Source organism: Cololabis saira, chromosome 24 (assembly GCF_033807715.1).
Source record: "Cololabis saira isolate AMF1-May2022 chromosome 24, fColSai1.1, whole genome shotgun sequence".
Taxonomy (NCBI): domain Eukaryota; kingdom Metazoa; phylum Chordata; class Actinopteri; order Beloniformes; family Belonidae; genus Cololabis; species Cololabis saira.
In genome coordinates, this window is record NC_084610.1 from 9,172,751 (window position 1) to 9,185,305 (window position 12,555).

Below are 12,555 nucleotides of genomic sequence, written 5' to 3' on the forward strand. Positions count from 1 at the left end.
GGTGGAGCAAGGCAGGAGCAGAACTTATCATGAAAACAGACACATAAAGACAGATGTGGCACGAAAAACTTAATAAAACAAAACACCTGGATACCCAAAAGGTCAAAACTTTAACAAAGAGACCAGAAACATAGAAAAATATACAAAATATAAGAGATGGGCATATTCAAAGATGCAGCTTCCACTAGTTTGCAGACAACTGCTTTGAAACTTCAAAATCTACCGCTGATCCTGAGCCTAAGCAGGGAAGCCCAGACCTCCCTCTCCGTGGCCATTTCATCCAACTCCCAGAGACATAGTCCCTCCAGCGTGTCCTGGGTCTTACCCGGGGTCTCCTTCCAGTGGAACGTGCCCAGAAAACCTCATAAAAGCCTGCAGGAGGCATCCACGAGGTATCCTCACCAGATGCCCGAGGCACTTCACCTATCTCCTCTCAACGCAGAGGAGCAGCAGCATCAAACTAAAAACACAAGACACTAAGTAGTCACACTGTAAGCATACCTTTCTATGTCACTTACTTCACCCTGAAAACCATCCTAGAACAAATAATACAGAGAAGAGGCATCGTAATATTATATAATATCAAAGCAACACTGTCTTAAAGACCAGAAGGAGCCAAGTATGAGAGAGATATTTCTCCTGAGCCTTTAAAGGGAAAGTTCCGTTTTTTACAACCTGGACCTTATTTCTGGCATTTTTTATGGTCATATACTCACCCAGAAAAGTTTGGTGTCATTTGGAGTTTTTTGCGAGCCGCTTCTCCATATAATGGTAGCGAATGGGGGCACAGCGGGACACAGACGATGCAGTGTCTAAATAACACATTATTGCCGCGAAACTCGTTCATTTCTTCTATGAATCACTAGATCTGCTTCTGTGCATCTTCCAGGACCTGTTGTCTACATCCGGGGCTGTGTGTGTAACAAATAAATCAGTTTGTAAACAAGACCGTCTGACCTGCATGACGTCATCTCTGTGCAAGCATCCCGGACAGGTACAGCTAGACTTTGCTAACGTATACGTATACAACCTCAGAATTTGACAAATATTCAGACATGTTTCAAATAACTATCAGTAAACTAACAGTAGCGAACTCCAGCTGTTCACAGAGCTGTGTCTGGGATGCGCGCACAGAGATGACGTCATGAGTTCAGGGGTCTTGTTTACAAACTGATTTCCTTGTTACACACACAGCCCCGGATGTAGACAACAGGTCCTGGAAGATGCACAGAAGCAGATCTAGTGATTCATAGAAGAAATGAACGAGTTTCGCGGCAATAATGTGTTATTTAGACGCTGCATCGTCTGTGCCCCGCTGTGCCCCCATCCGCTACCGTTATATGGAGAAGTGGCTCGCACAAAACTCCTAATATCTTCCGAAGGACTCCAAATGACACCAAACTTTTCTGGGTGAGTATACGACCATAAAAAATGTCAGAAATAAGGTCCAGGTTGTAAAAAAACGAACTTTCCCTTTAACTGTAATGTCACCTTGAAAGATCCCTAAGCCTTTTATACATTGACATATCCCCGGGAAAGACATTGAACTCCACATTGCAAAACCCATCGATGAAGGTTTTACAAGGCCGAGCTCTCGTAGCGCTGCTCTCAAACCCAGATGAACAGGGACTGCTGTGGCAGGAGTGGCATCCATCGTAAAAACTGCACACAAATCAATATGCAGAGCACAATGATCCTCCGTGGTGAGCCCTAAAGGGAAAAGAAAAGTAATGATTCCTTATTTCTGCTCACGTCCCTGAAAAACTGATTGAAATGACACCGGTAATCCTTTTGTCCTTTTAAAACACTTAGAAATAAGATTTAGTGCTGCAGTGGTATTAACGTGTAAATGAATCAGGACATTCAAACTTATTACTTCGGTCAAATATTTGTCTTTCCATAAAAACCAAAGTTGTTAGAACCAGAAACGCACATGACGGCCAGGAGAATATATCAAAAAGATCCGTTTGTTTAAGATTCATGTTAATGTGAGAGACGTGACTGTATCTGAAAGTCTAGCTTTGTTTGCTGTAATCTCTAAAAAGTAGATTTTTAGTCGAGACCCCCTAAACCGAGACCAAGACACTACCAAGACCAAGTATCAAGACCAAGACTAGTTCAGCTCAAAACCAAGACCAAAAACAAATCTAGTTATTTCCTCATCTTGTGTGAGTTGTAGAACATCAGCACCATCCTGGTTCAGCTGCTTAGTTTCCATATGAGGTTGTATTCAACTGCAGCACAATAACACAGAGAATTGGATGATGATGTTGAACTCACTACAAATGTTTTCATCAATCAGCTGAGATCAGATCTGTGTGGCGACTGCACTACCGCTATTTCTACACTATTGGAGGATTGACCATCTAACCAAATAACCAGCCTCCAACACCCCCCTCCACCTCAGTAAAGTCTAATGAATAATAAATGTCACTGATTTAAATTCTACTTAATTTGTAGATGAAATGTGAATTTTAAATATTAAAGATACACACAATTATCGACTTGAACTTTTACCATTATAGTGGCCAGATTACACTGTATATCAGCATCACTGAAATGGACCTAATGGTTAATCAATCAATGCAAATATTATTCAAAGGCCAATGATGCCATATATTTATTCTAACAAGGCTGTTATAAACACAATAGTGTAATTAGATGCAGACACACATGCAGATGCACCAAAACATTAAATGAAATGCAAAATACAAATAGTTTACAAAACCGTACATTAACAAGAGGAAGAAATGGTGATCACAAGATTCTGTCACCTTGGTGAGCAACGGCATCTCAATTATCCGAGTCCGAGACATGGCGAGACAGAGAGGCCGGAGGCCGAGACAAGACCAAGATCACAAAAAAGTGGTCTCGAGAACTACAAGTATATTAAAAAGGTTGTGATTTTGCTGCTAGCACAGTCTGAATATTCAGGATCAGATCTTTGGACCTGACTGGATACGTTTGATTAAGGTTAAATGGATGCACATCTTTTTCTTTTGTACATCAACAGTGCTGCGTCTTGGTGTGGACATACTCTCTCATCCTCTTGGGAAATATGAGTACCTCACGCTGTCATCTGAGACAACAGTCAGGCCCGCCTGGATCTGCCAATCTGAGAGGCTGCAGGGGTGACCTACCATTCACAAATTAATGGCAGCAATAAATCATATGTACTGACAAACGACAGGCTCATTTAGCTTCCCATGTGCCCAGCAGACCATACGAGACAAATAACACTTCTCGGCCTCGTCCCCCTACTTTCCCAGCGCGGGATATTCATCTCTCTCTGCGTTGGTCTCAGCACAGAAGAGTACCAGAGTCCCCCTCAGAGGATGAATGGCTCAGGTTGACCTCCTCCAGCTCCATTTTTACGGCTCTCCTGTCACCGCAGCCGCTGAGAGATTACAGGCGCAGTGAGACGCAGGGGAGTGTTTGGGCAAAAGCCAAGAAAAGATCAGTGAAAGATGGTCAGCTTTATAAAGATCGGTGGACTTCAGTCGGGGGTTGAAATACTGCTGATAAGTTGTCAGCTAAACAACCTGGATATGCAACATCAATAACACCTTTTCAGGCTTTAGACCTCCTTCATTCATGTAATTGCCATTAAAGTGTCAGCGTCTTTTCAGTCTTTTAACTTTAGTAAATCTATTTTCAGTGCATCCACTTGTAGTGATCACATGGATCTTAATACATTTGGATCAGTGGTTGTTTTCATACTCAGGTTAAGAAACAGACAAAGTGACGGGTTTATTGCAAAGCTGCCAGCTCAGCTCTCTCCTCGTCTCCTCCCCTTTCTCCGTGGAACCACACCTACGTTCAGGAAAGTAACCTTCAGTCGTGGTTAAAGTTCAAAAAGATTGATCATATGATTTATTGCATGATATCAATTATTAAACATTTCAGGTATGGCCTTTTATCACAGAGGAAGTTTAGAGTTGGGAGAAAAGTTGCATGAATTTACTGGTTTCCTGCATTGAAGGACCATAAAATGTGATCTGATCTTCATCTGAATACACCCATGAAACATCCAGTGTGCAGGAGGGTAAAAGCATCCTTGGAGTTAAAGGAATATGTTGGAGTTCAATCAACCCTGGCTCTATTACTGGAAGGTAATGTAAACTTTCTTCAGGGAGCAAAACTACTCAAATAGAAGCAAATTGCTTTGACTCGCATTGTTAAGGTTAACGTCCGGACAGATTTTTTTGTTTCTCTGTGGGGGGTTTTACTGCAACGAGCGGAGTCACTGCCCTGCTGCATCACCTGACATCTGAAGTTCACCCTGACGTTATCATAAACTTGGGAATTAATTTATCCTTCGATGCAAGAACCAGGATGTGAGGCAGCAAAACAAACTCAAATCATGATGCTCACACCACCGTGCATCAGTGCTGGGATGACGTTTAGCATTGGTAAACTGCACATTTTTCATTATCATAAATAGTAGTAAGCATTCATTGGTGTTTTCTTTCCCAAAGACAATTCAGACTCCACACTTCCTGTAACCATGTTTCCTCTGCTTGATGACATCACCTTATCGTATACAGCCAGTCTAGCTTTTAAAGTTTGACACACAAAAAATAAAAATGAAATGCTACCTTTAACTTTATCTTAAAGAGACAGGAGCTCAAATGAAGCAATTCAGGGAGCAGATGGAACAGCGATGCAGCGATTAAAAAACTGAAATTATTTTAGCACTATCCATGTAGCCTACAAATTAAAATGTTCAAACAGGTACATGAACATAATTGGCTCTTTAAAAACTCTTTAATGAATTTCCTTAACTAATTTATTTTGTGTCGAGACAATTTTTGTGAAAAAGCCGTATGCCTTTATCAATGAATTGAAGAAGCTCATCAGTCAATCTCAGTGGGCTCTGGTAAATCCATGACTGGCAGCAGTGGAGGTCTGCAGTGGTTACCCAACAACTCTTAACCCCCCAAACCAGCATCCCCACCCCCCACCCCCACGGCACAGCCCTCAATGGATGCCTTGTGCTGCACATAGAGCTCCACTGTTAACAGGTCTACGTGTGACAGGGAAATATTGACTTTTAATACTTCAAACATGCGGCTAGCTCCGTTTTCAAGACTGGCTGTGTTGATCTTTTAATAACCCAGCAGTCATTGGGGTTCACCTTTCCACTGGGGCAATAAAAAACCTGCTTACAGAAGTGTCAGACACACACATACAAGTTGTTTACACAGTTTAGAGGTTGGAGAAGCAGCTCAGTGACACCGATGGTGGATCGTAAATTAAACTGCTTAACAGTCTGAGGAATGGGCTGATCTGAAAAGTCTGGGAAATGTGCTAAAATAGCAAGGACTGACCAGCTTAGCATAAAGCCGTCAAAGAGGGACAAAAATGTTTGGTCTGAGTGCTCCAGAATATCTTATTTACACTTCATATATTATTGATTTGCTCATGTAGAAATAGAAATCCAAAACTGAGAGATGGTGGTTTTGGAGACATTTAAAGTTTGAGCTAATTTTGTTGTTTTTTTCCCCTTTATCTGCCTATATATTAATAGTTAATACCAAGTTTGGTAAAACCCAAAAGCCACATATATCTGCATTTTAATCTTGCAACAGAGGGGTTTTTTTTGTGTGTGCATAGGTGTGTGTGAGTGTGTTTCCTTCACCAGCCCTCTTGACAGTTTAGCCATATTTTATTGATCCTGAGAAAAAATAAAAAGGATAAAAGATTCTGCCAAAGAGGACTGAGATCCTCGTCGGTGGGACGTGAAAGACTAGTAAAGAGTAGGACATGGAAGAGCAGGAAAAAAACGACAAGCTATAAAAATTACATAGACATAATATACATACAAGTATCTTTAACTGATTGTACATACTTAAATTCATATATATATATATATATATATATATATATATATATATACACATATATATACACACAGACACACACATACAGTGCGTCCGAAATGCCGTACTAAACAGTATATACTAAAAAGTATACTTAAGTTCGGCACACTTTTGAGTAAATATCAGCACCGCTCCGCTCTTTCCCGTTTATTCTGGCCGAAACAAGATGACATTATATAATATTATTATATACGAATATTATAATATTAATATTATATAATAATATTATTATACTTAATATTATACTTATGACATATACGTATCACTTAGCAACCAAACGCCGCTGCATTGCATTGTGGGTAGTTTCTGCTCAGCTAGTGTCCATCAATCCACACTAAAAAAATTCTCCGGAATGAGTATGGATAGAGCATACTATTGAGTACGTTCTAATGTTTCAGACGCACTAAAAAATCTTGCATACTCATTTTGCATACTCATTAGGGTGGAAGTATGCGATTTCGGACGCAGCCATACTGTCACAGTTTTGGTATTCGGGTTCCTGTTTTATTTTAAAACCTTATGTCCTTGTGTTTAGGTTTTGTCTTGTTCCCATCAGTCCTGATCGTCTGCACCTGTGTCTCGTCAAGCCTAATGTGTAGATCTGGTCTTGTCTTCCCCTTGCTCCCTGCTGGTCTGTACTGTTGCTACCCGCCATGTGTCATGTCAGGCTTTTGTTTTTGTCACGTTTAGGCTCTTGTCCTTGTTGTGAATCCTGCACAGCAGCACTTTGTCGGTTTTTTTTAGTAGAATAAATCACTTTTTTGGAACTCGCCTCGCTCTCCTGCATCTGGGTCCAACTCAACCACATATTGACACATATAGTACATACACACACAGTTCATGTATAGACATACATACATACACATTTATATATATATATATATGTGTGTGTGTGTGTGTGTGTGTGTATATATATATACACACATGTGTGTGTTTATTATATATAAACAATTGTATTTATATATTTATAATCATACATTTTTTGGGTGTTGTTATTGACCATAAACTGTGCTGAAAACCACATGTTGACCTTTTAAAGGCAAAGGTATCTAAATCAATCAGAATATTGCACAGAACCAAGGACATCCTCACTCATGACTCTCTGAATGTGTTATACAGTTGCTTCGTTGTCCCATTCATCACTTATTGTGTGGAAATCTGGGGAAATACATACAAAACAATCACAGACCTGATTTTTATCTTACAAAAAAGAGCCATTAGAGTTATAAACAAAGCAGGTTATCGAGAACCAACTAATAGATTATTCATAAATTCAAATGTGCTTAAATTCAAAGATTTAGTGGACCTTAAAACAGCGCAATTTATGTTCAAAATAAACAATAAAATACTTCCTGACAGTATTCAGAAGCTTTTCCAAAGCAGAGTTAGCCAATATGATCTCAGGGGAACATTTATGTTAAGGAAAACAGAGGCAAGAACCAACGTTAAACAACAATACATCTCAGCTTAATTGCAGAAATGAAAATGTGTAGCACGTTATTATAATTCAAAAGCACCTATAAATACAAAATGATTAATACATTTAAAACAAAGGAATAATACACATAGGCATGTACCTATGGACATGTGTATGTATGTATGCATGTATGTATATATGCGTATGTATGTGTGTGTGTATGTACACATATATATTTATATATATATTTATGTATACACAGTATGCGTGTGTGTATGTATTTATGTATATGTGTAGGTATGTGTATGTACTATTGTATTATTGCTTATACAAATACTGTATGGAATGATATTTATTAATGACATTGCACTACTTTATAAAAGCTAACATTTTTTTGTGAAAAGGGTAGGCGTCATAAGCTTAGGCTTCAGTCTTCAGCTTTTGGTCCTTGGTGTTTAGCTAAAATTGTATAAAATTGTATGTATATATATATATATATATATATATATATATATATATATATATATATATATATATATATATATATATATATATATATATATATATATATGTATATATATGTATATGTATATATATATATATGTTTATTTATATATGTATATAAATATAATATGTATTTATTTATATATATATCACACACACAGAACTAAAGTTATAAGAATACTAATAACAATGATTCCACTGGTTATTCTTAGAGTAACAATGGTGGTTCTTATCGTCATTGTTTACTACCACCAACATCCTCATTATATCAGACTGCCCCAGCCCCTCCAGAGCAACGGTCATGACTGTAACCCCAACTGGGGCCCCCCATTCAAGCCACCGTGTCATGAGGCCCACCAACCCAGCAGACCCCCACCACATGCAGCCCGGCCACCAGCACATCCCCCTACCCCCAGGAACCCCTGCAACAAGTGTCCCAGGGCCCAGAGCGGGCCGACATGCACCTTCAACCACGGCTCAGGTACCCCGGCTTAGGTCCCCCAGCCGGGCCCCAGGGCAGGCCACTGGGTGGGGCCGTGCAGGACCGACGCCAAGCAAGGCACCGAGACAGTTGCAGACTCCCCATACCAGCCCCAACACCAGCCCTGGGAGCCCACAGCCCACACCACCACTGCCAGCCCTCGCACACTGGCAGACAGGAATAGCAACCACCTCACCTTTTTAAGTATCAGTAAACATGTCTCTAACGTATTAACAAATCTGAACAGGTTGTACATTTAACCTTTTGAACCATATTGGAAAGTTCAATTTAAATAATCATGATGTGAATAATGATATAATTGACCATAATAAAAGCAAATAGGATTCATGTGATCAATTTCCCCTTGAAATAAAACCAGTTGCTATGGTGTTCTTTGGTTTGTCTAAGATAAATATTATTGCATTTAATGACATAAACAAATCTGAGAGATAAGTGATGACAATATAAGATGTTAAGTGTTTAATGACAGTATAATGAATGAGGTTATCCATAAGACATAAATGCTTATAACATTTCTTCACAACAGAAACCCATCTTCATTCTTCAGTATTTTGCTTAAAAAGAAAAGAAAAACAGAAAGAAAAAAAATGCATTTTTGTCATTTCAGTTTGCTCAGTCATTCGCTGCGCCCCCGCGTGGTTTAAATGTGAAGTCCACCCTTAATTTCATGAGAGATGCATTTTTGTTTGGTTTTTTTAAAAACAACAACGTATAATTAAATATTCTTTAATAATTCTGGTTGTTTCATTTTCATTTAATATAATATTGATGGATCAGAGTATATTTTGGAAATACTTTGTGGCCTCCACAGATGTAGGACTACAGGACCTCCAGTCCCTACAAACATTTCAGGTCTCACCAACTCCCACATAACTAAAAATCATTAAATGGGTATCAAGAGAACACCTTTTCATAGCTATTGAAGGAAGGAGCTTGTGTATTTCCCCCAATGATATCCAGGAAACCCAATAAATTAATGTAATTTCACAGAGAGGTATTTTTTACGTCTTCTACTCCCCATCACTAATCTGGCAAATGATGTCCAACACATATTACGCAAATCTGAAGGGTCTATTAACACAATTGTAAGTAATCTACGATACGCATTTTCAAAAATGGTGAAATGAAGCCTTTATCAGATATTAACTGTACACTAGACTGAAAGTGGTGCTGCAGCATCAAACAAGGAATAAACCTTGGCATTTTCAAAATTAAGTTGAAACATGAATGTACCTTTCACACCAAACCATAATCCAGTCTTAATAGATATATACATATAAAGTATATGCATGAAACAAAACTTAGGAGCTGTACCCAGTCCTGCATGTCTTCAATTTGATCACATTTCATTTTTAGCCACTGGTTTCCATAGCCCTACAATTACTTATACATTCCTTAAAATAAAATGTATGCATAGCTAAATATTTTCAATATATTTGTGTATTATATTTGTTTAATGCGTTTTGAATGGGATCAGTGTTTTCCAGTGTTAGTGTTAAAGTTTCCGTGATTTCTGTTTCTGTTGTTACAGCCAGACTGTAATGAATTGAAATGAATTGTGGACTATGAAGAACCTCGCCTTGTTAGAGGGTTGGAGATGCGTCACTTTGCAATTTAATTTATACTTGTGTTGTTCTAACATTAGATTTTCAATATACGAGTTCAGTGGAAAGCTTTTCCGTATCGCCAAATCAGACTCCGGAACCTAACTACAAGTTTTGTTTAAAGATATAGGTCAGTTTTTAATAAAGATATGATCAATGAAAGTGTCATTTTTGAAAGCAGTCGTTAATTCCTACAACACTGTCCGTAAACGCAACAAAAAGCGACGAGGTTCGCGAGGAAATACATAAACTTAACCTTTAAATAAAGTTAGTAGCCTTCGTGTACAATGTGGTTATTTAAAACAAATGTGGAGCTTACCTTTCACCTTTGAGTCACCCCGGGATTCCCGCAGATCTGAGGTCTGAGGCGGCTGGAGCGACTCGCAGCTGTAACAGCTGCAGACCTGCGGGTGGAGCAGTTCCTGCTCCGACCAGCAGGGGGCACCGTCCGTACTCAGGTGAGGACAGGTGACACCCACTCACTAGCAGTAGCCTCCAAAACAAACACTGTTGCAGATAGTTTAGGTTCATAATCATCTGGCATTCTCTCAGGATCATCTTCAAAATACAATATGACTAGTGTGCACTGTTTTTGACAAATTTCAAGCTAGTATATGGTACATAGTATGCACTTTGCAGGAAAAATATACCTGGATGGCTTGCTACTAATTTCCAGTGTGTAAAATAGAGTGTACAAATGACTGGACATACCTTCTGTGATGTTATTCACAGGTTTTTCTGGAGAATGGTTTTTGAAGCCTCTTTTTTCCTACTTTGTGCTGTTTTGTTGCAAAGGGGCGTGGCGAACAGGTCTGTCAACACGCTGGAACATGCCCACCTCATGTCAATGAAAGTTAGCCATGGCTTCCAGCCGATACTTGTATGTCGTTTTGAAAACAGCAAATATCTTTACATTCATTTTTCAACAGCTCCCAAGCCACATGATCCAGTATCTCTGAACCCAACCCAAATAAAATAGTACAAGACAAATAAGACACGCCTCTTTTTATTACATTTAAGGGCTGCTGCTGTTTTATATTTCAGTGATTCTACATCATTTCTAAATCAAAACCTGGTTGTCACATTCAAGGAATTGATAAGCATTTAAAAAATCACTGATTTGCTTTGTTTTCATTATTTTTTTATTACTCCCTGTTCTTAACTACTGCAAGACACAACATTTACACTTGTTTCAGGTTATGGAAAGTTGTCAAAGAAAAAAAAGCCCTTAAATGTCAAATGCAAAAAAGTGTTCCTTCTTGTAATAATGCAGTGTGATTTATCTTTAGAGTCACTATGACATGTACTTGGAATCTATTGGGAAAAACAAAAAACATCTTAAAGTGTATTAAAAAAATAAATGGGAAAAAGTTTGTAGTGTGACTTGCAACCTACCAATTTCATGTACAATGGCATCTTTCTGCTACTCTGCTTATTGTATAAAAGTACAATTTATGGCAGATTCAAACAAATTAATTTCTGACATCCAATCGTTCACTAGCAGAGCAAAGCTCAAAACAAATCCGTTTAAAGATTTTGCTGCCATCTAGTGGCAGAAAGTACATCCTGCAGTAATTAGGATCCACAGACTTGTCGCTTCAGAGGCAAATTTATAAAATATACAAAGCACATTCAGAAAAAAAAAATTATTTCATTTAAAAAAAACATACATCAATATTCAAGCTAATAGCTAGCTAATTAGACATCTGTATTCAGGGGAAAAACAGAACCAAGAAATAAAGATACTAGTGAAAAAATCATTGTATGTGCTATTATCCCTATCAAGTGTTTTTCTTAACTTTTTATGTTAAGGTTTTCTGTTTGGTGTGTTTCTTAAGGGTTTACGCATGTTTTATTTACTCTTTGTGCAAAAATTGTGGTCTCACTTTTATTGTTGTTGTTTTATAACAGGTCTGGACTGAAGCAGACACTGAGCCATGATGCTGTAATATCAGTGATTTTCAGATCTGAATTATTTCAGCAAAACATTGCCTAACCAAATTCTGCATGAATTTGGTTAGGCAATGCTTTGCTGAAACAATTCAGATTCAGATGACTTTATAATCCCTTTGGTAGGTTCCCTTGGGGAAATTGACATGTCCATCTCACACACTCAGCACTGTCATTTACAAATCAACCACAAGCCAAACCCCCATATAAATATAAGAAAATACAAAAATAAAAATAGAAATAAAAGGTAAAAATAAAATGAGCAGTGCCATAAAAATAATGATATGGGTAGATAAAGTGTCGTGTAATATTGCACAAAGAATGTTTGGTTGAGGACAGTATATGAATTAATGGTGCCATCACTAAAGTTGGCATGCCAATGTACTCCCATAAAATCAAAAGTACTGATTTTTTCTTTTTTTTTCTTTTAGAGAAAATATTTATTATTCCAAAGAAGACTTTGGTTTTACAGCTAGTAGTAAAAAACACAAACAAAAAAAAACAACAAAAACAAAACCAAACTGAGCATGTAATAGAGACCACTTCTGTTGTAATAGACGCTATATAAATGAAATTGAATTGAATAGATAATCCCTTTTAGTTTTGTGAATAACTAAAGAGTCCTGCCTCTGGCTTTGGTTTAAATTAAATGTTGGGTTTTATTTCAATATTCTATACCTTTTTTAATTGCATTTT

The 12,555-nt window shown here is 38.0% G+C and overlaps 1 protein-coding gene across 2 annotated transcripts in view; it reads right to left on the reverse strand.

Moving 5' to 3' along the window:
• LOC133424873 (semaphorin-5B-like) overlaps nucleotides 1–10,281 on the reverse strand; it is a 40,327-nt gene extending 30,046 nt beyond the window's left edge. Inside the window, exon 1 of one of the 2 annotated variants that reach the window (XM_061715433.1) lies at nucleotides 10,229–10,281. The gene's annotated coding sequence lies outside the window, so the exon portion shown is untranslated. The remainder of the gene's footprint in view (nucleotides 1–10,228) is intronic. The other variant, XM_061715434.1, reaches the window with a different exon arrangement.
• Nucleotides 10,282–12,555: the final 2,274 nt, after the last annotated feature.